At 49.9% G+C, this 10,869-nt stretch overlaps 1 protein-coding gene across 4 annotated transcripts in view; it reads right to left on the reverse strand.

Annotated features, from left to right (window-relative positions):
• Positions 1–10,508: 10,508 nt before the first annotated feature.
• The window catches only part of MEIS2 (Meis homeobox 2), a 172,349-nt gene continuing 171,988 nt past the window's right edge, over positions 10,509–10,869 (reverse strand). For all 4 annotated transcript variants that reach the window (XM_064512420.1, XM_064512421.1, XM_064512423.1 and 1 more), the window contains one exon: positions 10,509–10,869. This exon is cut by the window's right edge and continues 1,071 nt beyond it. The gene's annotated coding sequence lies outside the window, so the exon portion shown is untranslated.

Consider the following 10,869-nt stretch of genomic DNA (forward strand, 5'->3'; position numbering starts at 1 on the left):
GTGACTATTCAGCCAGGTAGGCAATTAAACCAGCCAGTGCTGGTGTCCTACGATCATCACCCCATTGCACAGCTTATGGGGCTAAAGTTTTCCTACAAGTCAGTAAGCTGATTTTATTGCTGCGTGTGCGTGTGGTGCATAATCCCACACCCCTGCAGATCTATCGGATCCCTACAGCGCATATATAATTTTACAGTTTATCTTAACCAAACTGCTCCTTGGTGACAAATCCGCCCGTTGTGGAGAGCGCTCTCTTCACTTTAATACTGTTTGGCTCTTCGTGCGTGCACGGAAATTCTTTACAACGAAATTGCTTCCCCTCCGGTCCCTATATTTTAATTTAGGAGAGGACTGATTAGCTGCGGCTTTAAAAGGGCCAGGTCTGCGCCGGCTCGCAGCGTCACCTCTCACCTCGCCGCAGCTCCGCGCTGGGGTCACTGCGGGGCCGCGGCGGGGGAGCGGGCAGCGCGGCTCCGGCCCCCGCGGCGCCTACCTGCGCGCAGCGCCCGCACCGCTCCGCGCCCCGCGCCCCCCGAGCCCCCCGCGCCCCCCGCGCCCCCCGCGCCGGCAGGTCGCCCGCGCCCGCGGTGGCGGGGAGCCGCAGCCCGGCCGCCTCTGCGCCGCTGCCGACAGGAACCGTCGTGCAACAACAGGAAGATGCTGCTCTGCTGGGCGAGGAGGACCGTGCGGCGTGTTTCAAGTTGCGCCCTCCTGTTTAGTGCCACCCGCTCTTCTCTCTATCGGAGGGGAGAGGAAGGAGGGCCGGCCGGGTGCGGCGTGTTGTTTCAAGGCTTCCTGTAAACTTTTACGTTTTGGGAGAATAACTTCAAAAATGTGAATTTGGTCATGTTCAGGCGTGTGCCCAATTCGCATCGATTAGTGAATTCATTGAAGGTGTAAAGATCCGCCGGTAACATTTCAGGTCCGGTGTTCCTAAATCAGCAGCTTCCCCCCCTCTCTGCCAAATCCTGGAATTAGTTTAACAAAAGAGCAATTTTTTTCAGATGTAAAAATGGATTTCAAAAAGGGATAATGTTGTAACAGGAGAGACTACTGTAAAAATCATAGATCCCTTCTGAAAAGAATTCCCTCTGAGCAAATTTTTCGAGTATGTCGGATCTTCATAGAAATGATACTATGGACTTTACTCTGAGGATTATTGCAAAAACGTGCAATGCATACAAAACTCTCAGTAAGAAAGGGTAAAAAGCAATTTGTTTTAAGATATGAAGAGTTAAAGGTGTGAGTACATTTTTAATAGTTTTGGTATTTATCAAATGATCGATGTAGATAAAGGCAAATATTGAATATTCAGAAAAATACAATTAATTTCGAAAAGTTACCTTCCATTGAATGTACCGTTGCATTTACAGAGCTGGTGCGGAGCCATCGCTTTGTTTATTTTTCTAGTGTCTACCCAAATTCCAGCAATCCACAGAGCAGTAACAGCTTTTTCCATGTGTTTATCATCGGGGTTGCAACAGGATTCGCCTCAATTGTTCTGTTTTTCTTGTGTTTTCCTTTCTTCCCTTTTCTGCATTTCCCAGTTACATTTGCTTTGGTTGCAAAAATAAACAGCGGAGTTTTTAACAGCAATTTGAGATGATAATGGTTACTGATCCCATTCTTTCCATCATAATCTTCAAGTGGTTTAAGATTAATGATAGGAGCTGTTTTACCAAGGAGTGTGGGTTCTCTTCTCCAAAGACCATCGCTATGATAATTTACTTAAGATGATGACAACACTGTCAGTAAAGCTAATTTTTTATTAAGCTGCGCTGCAGCAACTGTAGTAAGCATTTGTTGTTGTTTTTAAGTACATTGTATTTCTGAGTGCCGTCCTATAAATATTGCTATTTGGTCTCTGCCTGATGGATTTGCAATTGAGATGATTCCCCTTGCCTTTGTTTCAAGAAAGGTATCTTCTGGTATTCTGATAAATATCCTCTTCCCACCCGCCCCCATTCACTTACATGCACATTTTTAAAAGAAAATAAATTTGAGCAACCAATGTCCTGATCCAGCAAGCTAGATCCTCTGCAAAGCAGTGTTCTAGCTGGACTTCTCCTAGCCACAGCCCTGAACCCACGGAGCCAGTCGCAGGTTTGAGGGGTTTGGGATTTTCTTTAAGAGGAGAAATAATCCTTTCTACTATCAATATTCAGCTGCGATACCCCAGGATACACAGAGGCTAGGTGCTCCTTTAAACGCGGGCGGCTGATGATTTTGTTTGTGGCTTCGGAGCAGAGACCTGCTTTTGTTACCTACTATCTCCGCTGCCCTGCGCGGGCGGCGGCCCCGCTGCGGAGCGAAGGACCCGCGGCCCCTCCGCAGCAGGCAGCGGAGCCCCCGGCGCCGGCCCGGCCCCACGGGCGCCGCGGGAGGGCTGACGCCGCCGCGGGAGGCGGCGCGGGGCCGGGGCACGCCGCGCTCCCACCGCCGCCGCCCGCGGAGCCGCACCGGCCTCCCGCGCCCGCGGCCTCCCGCGCCCGCAGCCTCCTGCCGGCGCCTTCCCGGGAGCTCCGGCGGCGGGAGCCGCGGGGCGGGCGGCACCGCGCAGCCTGCCCGCGGAGCGGCCGGGGTCGGTAATGCGGGCTCGCCGCCGCCTGTGCGTGCGTGAGGGCAGAGAGGCGTGCGGAAGAGCCCCGTCTTACCAAGGGGGAACCCTAGGGCGAAACCGCACCGCATCAGTTGATTTTACCCTTCTGTCGTGTTTTCAACAAACGTAAAACCGCAGGCTTACCTATAAATTACCGGGGCCATGTGGCACTCATTCTGCCGTGTTTTACTGCCACTTGCGCTCCCCTCAAGTGTTTGCGCTCTGCGTGCACCCGCGGCACGCGTGTCCTGCGCGCACGGGCCCGCGGAGCGCCAGGGCAGCCAGGAGGGCAGGACCGGGGCCAGGCTTGCGTGGCGGCCACCTGAGCGCTGCAGCAGCGCCCGAGCGGTGGCGGGCGCGCTGCCTGCGCGGGGCCGGGCGCCGGGGCCCGCCGGGCCTGGCGGGCTGCGGTACCTGCCGGACCTGGGGCTGCCGGCGCCGCCGAGCCCGGCACCGACGGGGTTTTGCCCTCCCGGCGTGCGCTGCAGAAACGAGACATAACGTAAACCGCAGAGGCTACTAAAGCGCAGTTAGCCTCGTTATCGACGTTTCCCTCTTTTGGGTATCAGTAGTTTTGTGCTCTTAAAAATAAAAAAGATATTTTCTTAGACAGTTTATATTGTAATCCTCCGAGGCCAAAAGAGGAGCGCGGAGAGGGGGGAAAGGGGACGGCGGGCACGCTTTCCTGCGACCTACGCTGTGGACTCGGGCGTGGGTGTGCGCGGCTCTGTGCGTGCGCGACTTGTGCGCCGCGTGTTTAATCCCTTATTTGTGTAATTAAGCGCCCAGCGCGGACGGCAGGGCTCCTCCTCGGCGGCCAGCGCGGCTCCCCGGGCGGGCGGGCGGGCTGCGCGGCGCGGCGCGGCGCGGGCAGCAGGGGGCGCTGCGACGTTGCGCCTGGGAGCCGGCGCGGCGGCGCGGCGTTCCCACGCGCACCCGCACTCAGCGCGCACGCACACACACACGCACACGCATAGGCGCAAACACGCATATATACACACACACATATGCACACGCACACACATATATGCGCACACGCACACATATGCACCGCACACGCACACGCACACACTCGGCGCTCCCAGCGCCGCGCAGCCCCACAGCGGCTTCTTCACCTCCTGCAGCCCAGCCTGGCCGCCCTTCGCCATCCCCGAGTACCTGCCGAGCGCGTGTGACCCCCGCGGGAAGGGGTGCGCGCTGCGGGCGTGTGAGCTGCCTTGCGCACGCATCTTCCTGCACGGATTTGCCTCTGCCGCTCGCTCCCTCTGTGTACTATACATTATGCAACTTATTAAATACAACGATGAATTGTCAACATTTTTTTCGCCTGTTAGTTCCGCTGATCCGGGCAGGATTTATTTTCAGATCTCAGGTCCCGGAGCTATAATGCGTGATTTCTTTGCCTTAAATAAAATTGGTCAAATGTTGACAACCTTTAAGCCAATCTAACACTCAAGATTACTGATGGGAAACTAATGAGAAAATATCAGATCGTCCGGCCTGGGGGCTCCTAATTAAATCTTAGCTGATTGAAAAATAAAAGCGGGTTTGGGGGAGTGGGGGAGGAGGGAAGAAGCTCCAGGCTGAACTTTAGCTCTCATTTTACGTTATATTTCCCCAATCCACCCCTCCCTCCACTCTTCCCCCCCCTCCCTCTTTAAAAAGCCTAATGTTATTTCACCGGTTATTTCAAGAGATCCGAACACGACTATCATTCCTTGCCCGGTAAATATTAAGGCCTTTAAGCAACGTGATTTAACTAATTAGAAAATTTACATCATTAAGTCTCAGGGAGAGAAAAAAGGAGAAACAAATCTGTCAGTCATTTTAAAAGAGACAGGCCCTATTGAAGTGTGAAGAAATCGGCTCTAATTCAAAAAGGCAATCGGGCAGAAAAAGCCCTCAACATTACCCTGCTAGTTATTAATCAGAAAGGGTTCCCCCCCCCCTCCTCCTTCCCTGTAATGGCAAGAGCTGAAGCACATCGTTAGTTTCTCCCAAAGCTACCGCACAGTTTCCATTCAGGTTTTTTGCCACTCGTCCATGTCCCATATTAATAGTGAGTATTTGTCCATTCAAGGCGCATACATTTGAAAATGTTTCCGTGTTGGGGATCCGCATCCGCAGAAAAATAAAGCTGCCGGACTCCTCACCTCCGCCTCAGAGAAACACAGCGATGCCCAGGCCCCCGCCCCCACTGAAGCGAGGTCCTAAAGTAAACCTGCTCGGTGAGAACTGGCTTGTGTCTTTGTTTTTCTCCCTCTGCCCCGCGTTTCTCAACACAGGCGCACCAGCCTGCGCGTGGGTCGCCATGGCCCCGCTCCCTTTCTCAGGGGCCGCGTGTGCGCAGCGCCGCGCACCAGGCGCGGCCGCAACAATGCGAAACTTGGCGTTACCGGCGCGGGGTCGCTGCCGAAGCGGGGCGGGACGCTGCCTGCTGGCGCGGCCGGCGGCGGGGAGCTGCTCGCCCCCGGCCCCGCAGCGCGCCCGGGGGTGGCCGCGGCTCCGCACCTCGGGGAGGGCGAGGCGTGAAGCAGCCCCGTCCAGAGCGCGGAAAGTGCTGCACCTCCTTCGCTCCCCGTTTCTCCCCCTCGCGCTTTCCCCCGCTCTTTCTCTCTGTTTCAAACACACGCTTTAATCCTCCCCTTCCAACTGTTCGCAGTGGACTATAGTATAAATAATAAATACATCCTGTCCGCGTTTTCTCGCTCCTAATCTGGGAGAATCCGGCAGTTGCTTTAATCAAAGGGGTTTGCACTGTTTCTTCATGGAGCTAATTTCAGGAATTTTAAACACGCGCCGGACAAAACCAGGCGGCAGGGGCCTATCCCTGATCCCACGGCCCGAGGAGAAACTCTTCCGCAGCCCGAGGAATTAGCCCCGTGTAAATGGGCTCGGAATCAGCCCCCCTGATGTGGATTTTGCTTGGCAGTAGCCTGCAGAGGCAAAGTTTGCTGGCAAAAAAAGCCGCTACCAGTCTGATTCGGACTTCCATTCACTTTCAGGTGTTAACTTGTAGCCATCTTTGTAAGCAGATGCTTACAGAAATACAGCGTCTTCACTAGGAGCAGATACAGCCTTTATTAGCGCTGCGAGTGCTTAAAGAGAGCCCTTTTAAGGAGCACTGCGTGCTGGGCAGTGGCTGCGCAGCCAGCTCGTCCTTGCCGAGCGCCGGGAGCGCCGCGAGCTGCACCTCGCCGGCAGCAGGCGAGCAGCTGGGTGCTCGGCCCGAGGTAAAGTTTGGCGAGCGGGAGGGTCGGGGGGCGCTTTGAAAACACGTGCCTCTAGCTTAAAACGTTTCTCTATTCCTCAGTAAAATCAACCGAGTAAAATCGACTTCTTTTCGCCCCGTGAAAATGCATCGAAGTCCCCCAAAGCGGGAGGGTTTGAACACCAGTACGGAACGGAGAGAACAGAAGAAATAGCCTTGACCCCCCCTCGCCGCCCCCTTTGCGTCAGTTTGTCTTGCAGTTAGTCAAAATGATTGAGTTTTCTGAAGAAGGCCCTTTATAGAGAGAACAAAACCAGCAACAACCTCTTCCCCAAAAAACAACATGAATATCAACCTGTCCACTGGCAGGGCTTCGGAGCTTAGAGGCATTATAATAAAATTTACGGCGCCCTTAACAACTCCCAAGTAAAAGCATTAAAATTCCCTTTAATTGAGAAAATATTGATTTTTAACTCTAGAAAGAGAGAAATCGTAATTTAACTGCAAACTTTCACCGATATAACAGCATCTTAGGGAGACAACACTCCATCTTTAATAGAGATCACTTATGAAGTGATAAAAACAAAGAAAACATAACAAATACAGAGACAACTGCATTTGTAAAAGAAGTTATTTTCATTTCCTTTCTTCTTCGTAGCTCCAGACAATCCTACTTACTTTCTTTCCTCCAGATTTCTAAACACTAGTGTAAAAGGAAAGGTTTGGGGATCTGGGAGAGAAGCAGCAGTTCATATTAAAACTAATGATTTGCCTTTACCAGGCAAGGAACGATGACGACAGATTTAAGGAAACATTTTCACAAAATGTTAGCCTCTTTTCAGAAAGTGACTAATCTGATAGAATTTTCTTACTTTCCCTTGTTCGTTAAAAATATCATTGCTAAGAGGAAAGGAATGGGAAATCCTACCCTCGCTTTCTATCTTATTTCTGTATCGGTTTTTGGTATTATAGAAGAGTAAAGAAGTTTTTGTTTGGTCGTTTTTCATTGATCAGTCACTCTGAGCTAATGTAATTATCCTCATCAATAGAAGGCTGCAGCGAGAATCATTATGTGGGTGACATTGATAAATGATCACCCAAGAGCTGCCTTTTCTCTTGGGCACCCCCACATATGACCCTCCCACATACACAAGGTAGCCATAGAAACACCTTGAGATCCTCAAACACTGCTGCAAATGGGAGAATACAGAGAAAGCGAGAGAAACCCAACTTCACACACTTTCTGTCCCTGCTGAAGCCTCCCTCTCCTAGCACGGAGCCACCGCGCAGAGCTCGGGTCCGCTCCGCGTCCCGCCCCGCAGGCGCGCAGCCCCAGCCCCTATCACTCTCGCGGCGCTCATAGACCCATGTTAAGCTGCTTGGGCGGGGGGGGGGGGGGGGGGGGGGGGGGTCGCTTGTTACGGGGCTTACTTCTGCTGCTGCTCCTCCCTTTTTTTTCGTGGGAGACGTAAATAATGAGGTTGCATGCACCGTATGGATATATTGCTCTTTTCTCTGCGTGCAAAGTAGAACCCACTAGTTTGAAAGTCGCTCTTTAAGATGCGCACTTACAATATCCACCATCTCCCCAGTAACTCCGCGGTTAGCCACTCTTGGAAAGTGCCTAAACTCCAGTTGTCAGTAGCGTTTTATTAGTAGGACTGTATTAGGACTATTATTAGGACTATATAGGAAGATTCTGTCTTTCTTACTTACTAAAGCAAAGACTGATGTTTTTTTCCAGCAGTAGAGCCCTTTTTTATATAAGCAAATACGAAAATATTGAGAGCAGTAATTGATTCATAATGATCCATAAATCGATGCGAGGAAGGGGCTGAGGGTGTTTATTTATTTTATTCCTAAAGCTGCGAGTAAAGTAGCTTTGACACCGTGTGGGGATGAAGGGGAGGAGTTGTTTAGCTGTGCGGGGTCATCCATCATCACTGTCGCAGAGACTCTGCCCAGAGGAGCAACCTCCCTTCTGTCTGTCTCTTTCTCGCCACCAAAACTATTAATATTAAAATCTGCCTTCAAACCTTTCCCCCACCCGCCTCTAATCTCGCACAGTCCTTCTCAGTTCAAAGACGCTCGGCTTTCCCAGCCTGGCAGCAGGCTATCGCTCGTCCAGCGCCATCGGGTTTTATTTTGCGAAAAGTACAGCCGAATTTAAGGTCAACCCCGTTTTCTCTTGATTTAACCCCGGGGCGCGGCAGGGAAGACTTGCAGGGCGGAGAGACCCCTGCAGCTCTCTCCTGCCCCTCTAAACACGGCTCGTGGAAGCGGCCGCGTGTGAGGAAGGGAGTGGGGACTTTTCCTGGGTGCACTGGATTTCCCCTCACCACCCTGCAGGGACGGGGCAGTCAAGCTCGCGGCCCCGGCCGGTCCCCTCGCGAAGGCACCGCGGGCAGACCCTCACGCTCCTCCGCGGCGCGGGGACGGCGCGACTGGCGGGGAACTCGTGTGCGAGCCCTCGCTGCTCCGGCTGGGGAAAACGGGGTCCATCTTGTGACAGCTGCTAGACAAATTTGCCACATCCTTTCCCGAGCTCCCTCCCCCCTCCCCGTGCCCCCGTCCCTCGCAAACCTGGGCTGGGCCGGGTTTCTCTGCCTCGCTCCGCGCCGCCAGGAGGGACCGGGGGGCGCCGCGCTCCCCGGCAGCTCCTCTTCGCCCCGCAGCGCCGCCCGCCGCGGCGGCAGGGCCCGGGGCGGCCGCGCCGGCGGAGGTGCGCTTCCCTCCTCTCTTCGCCTTAAACGCAGCAAAATCTGGAAGAAAAATCCCTCATTTGTGGTGACTACAACTCCTAGCCCAGAACCGCTCAGAGAAATGGAAATTCGGGATTATAAACATGTGTATGTGTAAACAAAAGGTGTTTTTCTGTTACCCTTCGCTTCCCAGAGCATAAGCAATTTTTATTCAGACTACAGTATTTCCTTTCACACCATACCGCTGTCAAAACATTATTCCCGTTTTTGGTTGCTTTTGACAGCTGAGCAGTTCTTAAAAATACCAAAATCGGAACCTTCCTTACTAAACAGTAAGTCTCAGATGGAGAAATCTCTGCACGCTATTGTACCTCGGATTTCAGCAACACATCTCATGGAGAGCACAGCCCAAAAGGAAAAAAGAAAAAAGAAAAAAAAAGAAGATAAAAGACAACACAGCAATACAGATATTTAGTTCATTATAAAAACAACAACCTACTAGGGAAAATTGCTCCCTTTCCTTCTACCATTGCGAGGATATTTTCTGACATTTCTCCTAAAATTGTAAAGAAAAGATCTGCAAGCAAATAAAGTACTTATTTAAAAAAAAAACTTCCCTTTAAAGTGCAAACACAGCAAATCTTGCCTTCTTGTTTCCCACATCCACAAAATCCACAGAATTTGAAAATAGGAGCCCGGGGTGTGCTCTTTTTATAGGACTTGAGGGTCGAAGCGATTTTAGTCAGGACAGAAAGCATGAAAGCCAAATGTGGAATTTATCATCCTTTAAATTTTATACGAATGCCTTAAAAAGACGCCTACAAAGTGGGACCTGATTGCTAAATAAATCCTCACACCCATTCTACTGGCATCCTCCCTTCTGCTGCCAGCAGTGTGGGTCCATTTACTCAGCTCAGAAATTAAACATTAACTACGAGGCTGAAACTCTTTCGACATTCCAAAGGTAAAAGTTGTCAGTCAAAGTTTTTAATAATACACCAGCCATTTGGAATGAGGAGGAGGAAGGCAGGCAGCGGTTACAAATTTACAAATGGTTAAACCGGTAACGTTTGTTTCCTAGAAAGTTAAGATAAATTCACTCCCATTCCCACTTCTCTTCCCCTCCACCTCCCAAAATAAAGCCAGAACTTTCCTCTTCTCATTGGGCCCCATCCTGTTCCCACTGACTCGATAGTGCCACTGAGTGCAGTGAAATAAGGCCAACCTTCTAACAATAATTATTCCCTAGTTCAAACTCTCCTTTAATTGCTTCAAAATGCTACAAGCTTTTGTTTAAGTAAAATCAACCCTCACCCATGATTCTTCACTAGCTATTTATATTTAAAATGTCAAATTAACATTTTTCCTCATTAGTTGATGGGCTTTTTTTTTCTTTGAAAACAAAAGAAGAAAAGAAAAGCAATAAAACCACCTCAAAAGCTGGATTATGCAATCCTCACACAGGTAAAACTCTCATTAAACTCAAAGCTGCTTTTCTCTTCCTAAAACTTCTGAACCTAGTCCTGTGTTACAGTCATTCTTCATATCTGAGCTAAACAGCCGGAGTTAAAGCCTGCGGTGATTAGGTATGCACATACACACACACACATACATACGCGCACACACACGTACCTTTAACCCCCACAGGCCTACTAGTCTTGTCGGATTACGGGCATCCACAACTCTAACTGAAGATCCATGTTTTTAACAGACAGATAATACAGATATCAGATATAACTCCATGAAAAACAATCTGATGAGAGAATATTTGGAGTTTTGTTTAATCTTGTATGATATAGACATAATATTTATAATCAGCAGAAATAGAAAACCTCAGTCATTATTTAATCCAATCATTCTACTAATCTGATGATAGGCTTGTTGTTTCTGTTAATTCCAACCTTTTTTCTCAATGCTGATAGGAAATACTTTTAAGACATCTTTCCCAATAACGTCAGTCTCTCCTAGGCATGATTAAAAACACAAAAGCCTAACAAAAAATCAAAAATGAAATATTTATTACCGCATTTTGTGACTTAACACCTTTTTTTTTTAAAACATAACGTCACAGTCCTCATACAAGTATTTTAATGTAAATTTTGACAAAGCTTAAAGGTAACAGCATTTTCTTCTAGTGAGGAACACGTGCTGAGAAAGGAAGAATTCATGGACATACAATACCAATTCCACAGCAGATCTGATACTAGCAAAAACATTCTTTTTTTTTCAATTGAGGTAAACACATAGAATATCTAACATGAAACAATTAATAGACCAAACTCTGTACGAAGTTTGTTACAGTATTCTCTTGCTTTTTTTTCCCAAGCTTTGAGTTCATGATAAAGTTCTAGGTTTGG

Source organism: Dromaius novaehollandiae, chromosome 5 (assembly GCF_036370855.1).
Source record: "Dromaius novaehollandiae isolate bDroNov1 chromosome 5, bDroNov1.hap1, whole genome shotgun sequence".
Taxonomy (NCBI): domain Eukaryota; kingdom Metazoa; phylum Chordata; class Aves; order Casuariiformes; family Dromaiidae; genus Dromaius; species Dromaius novaehollandiae.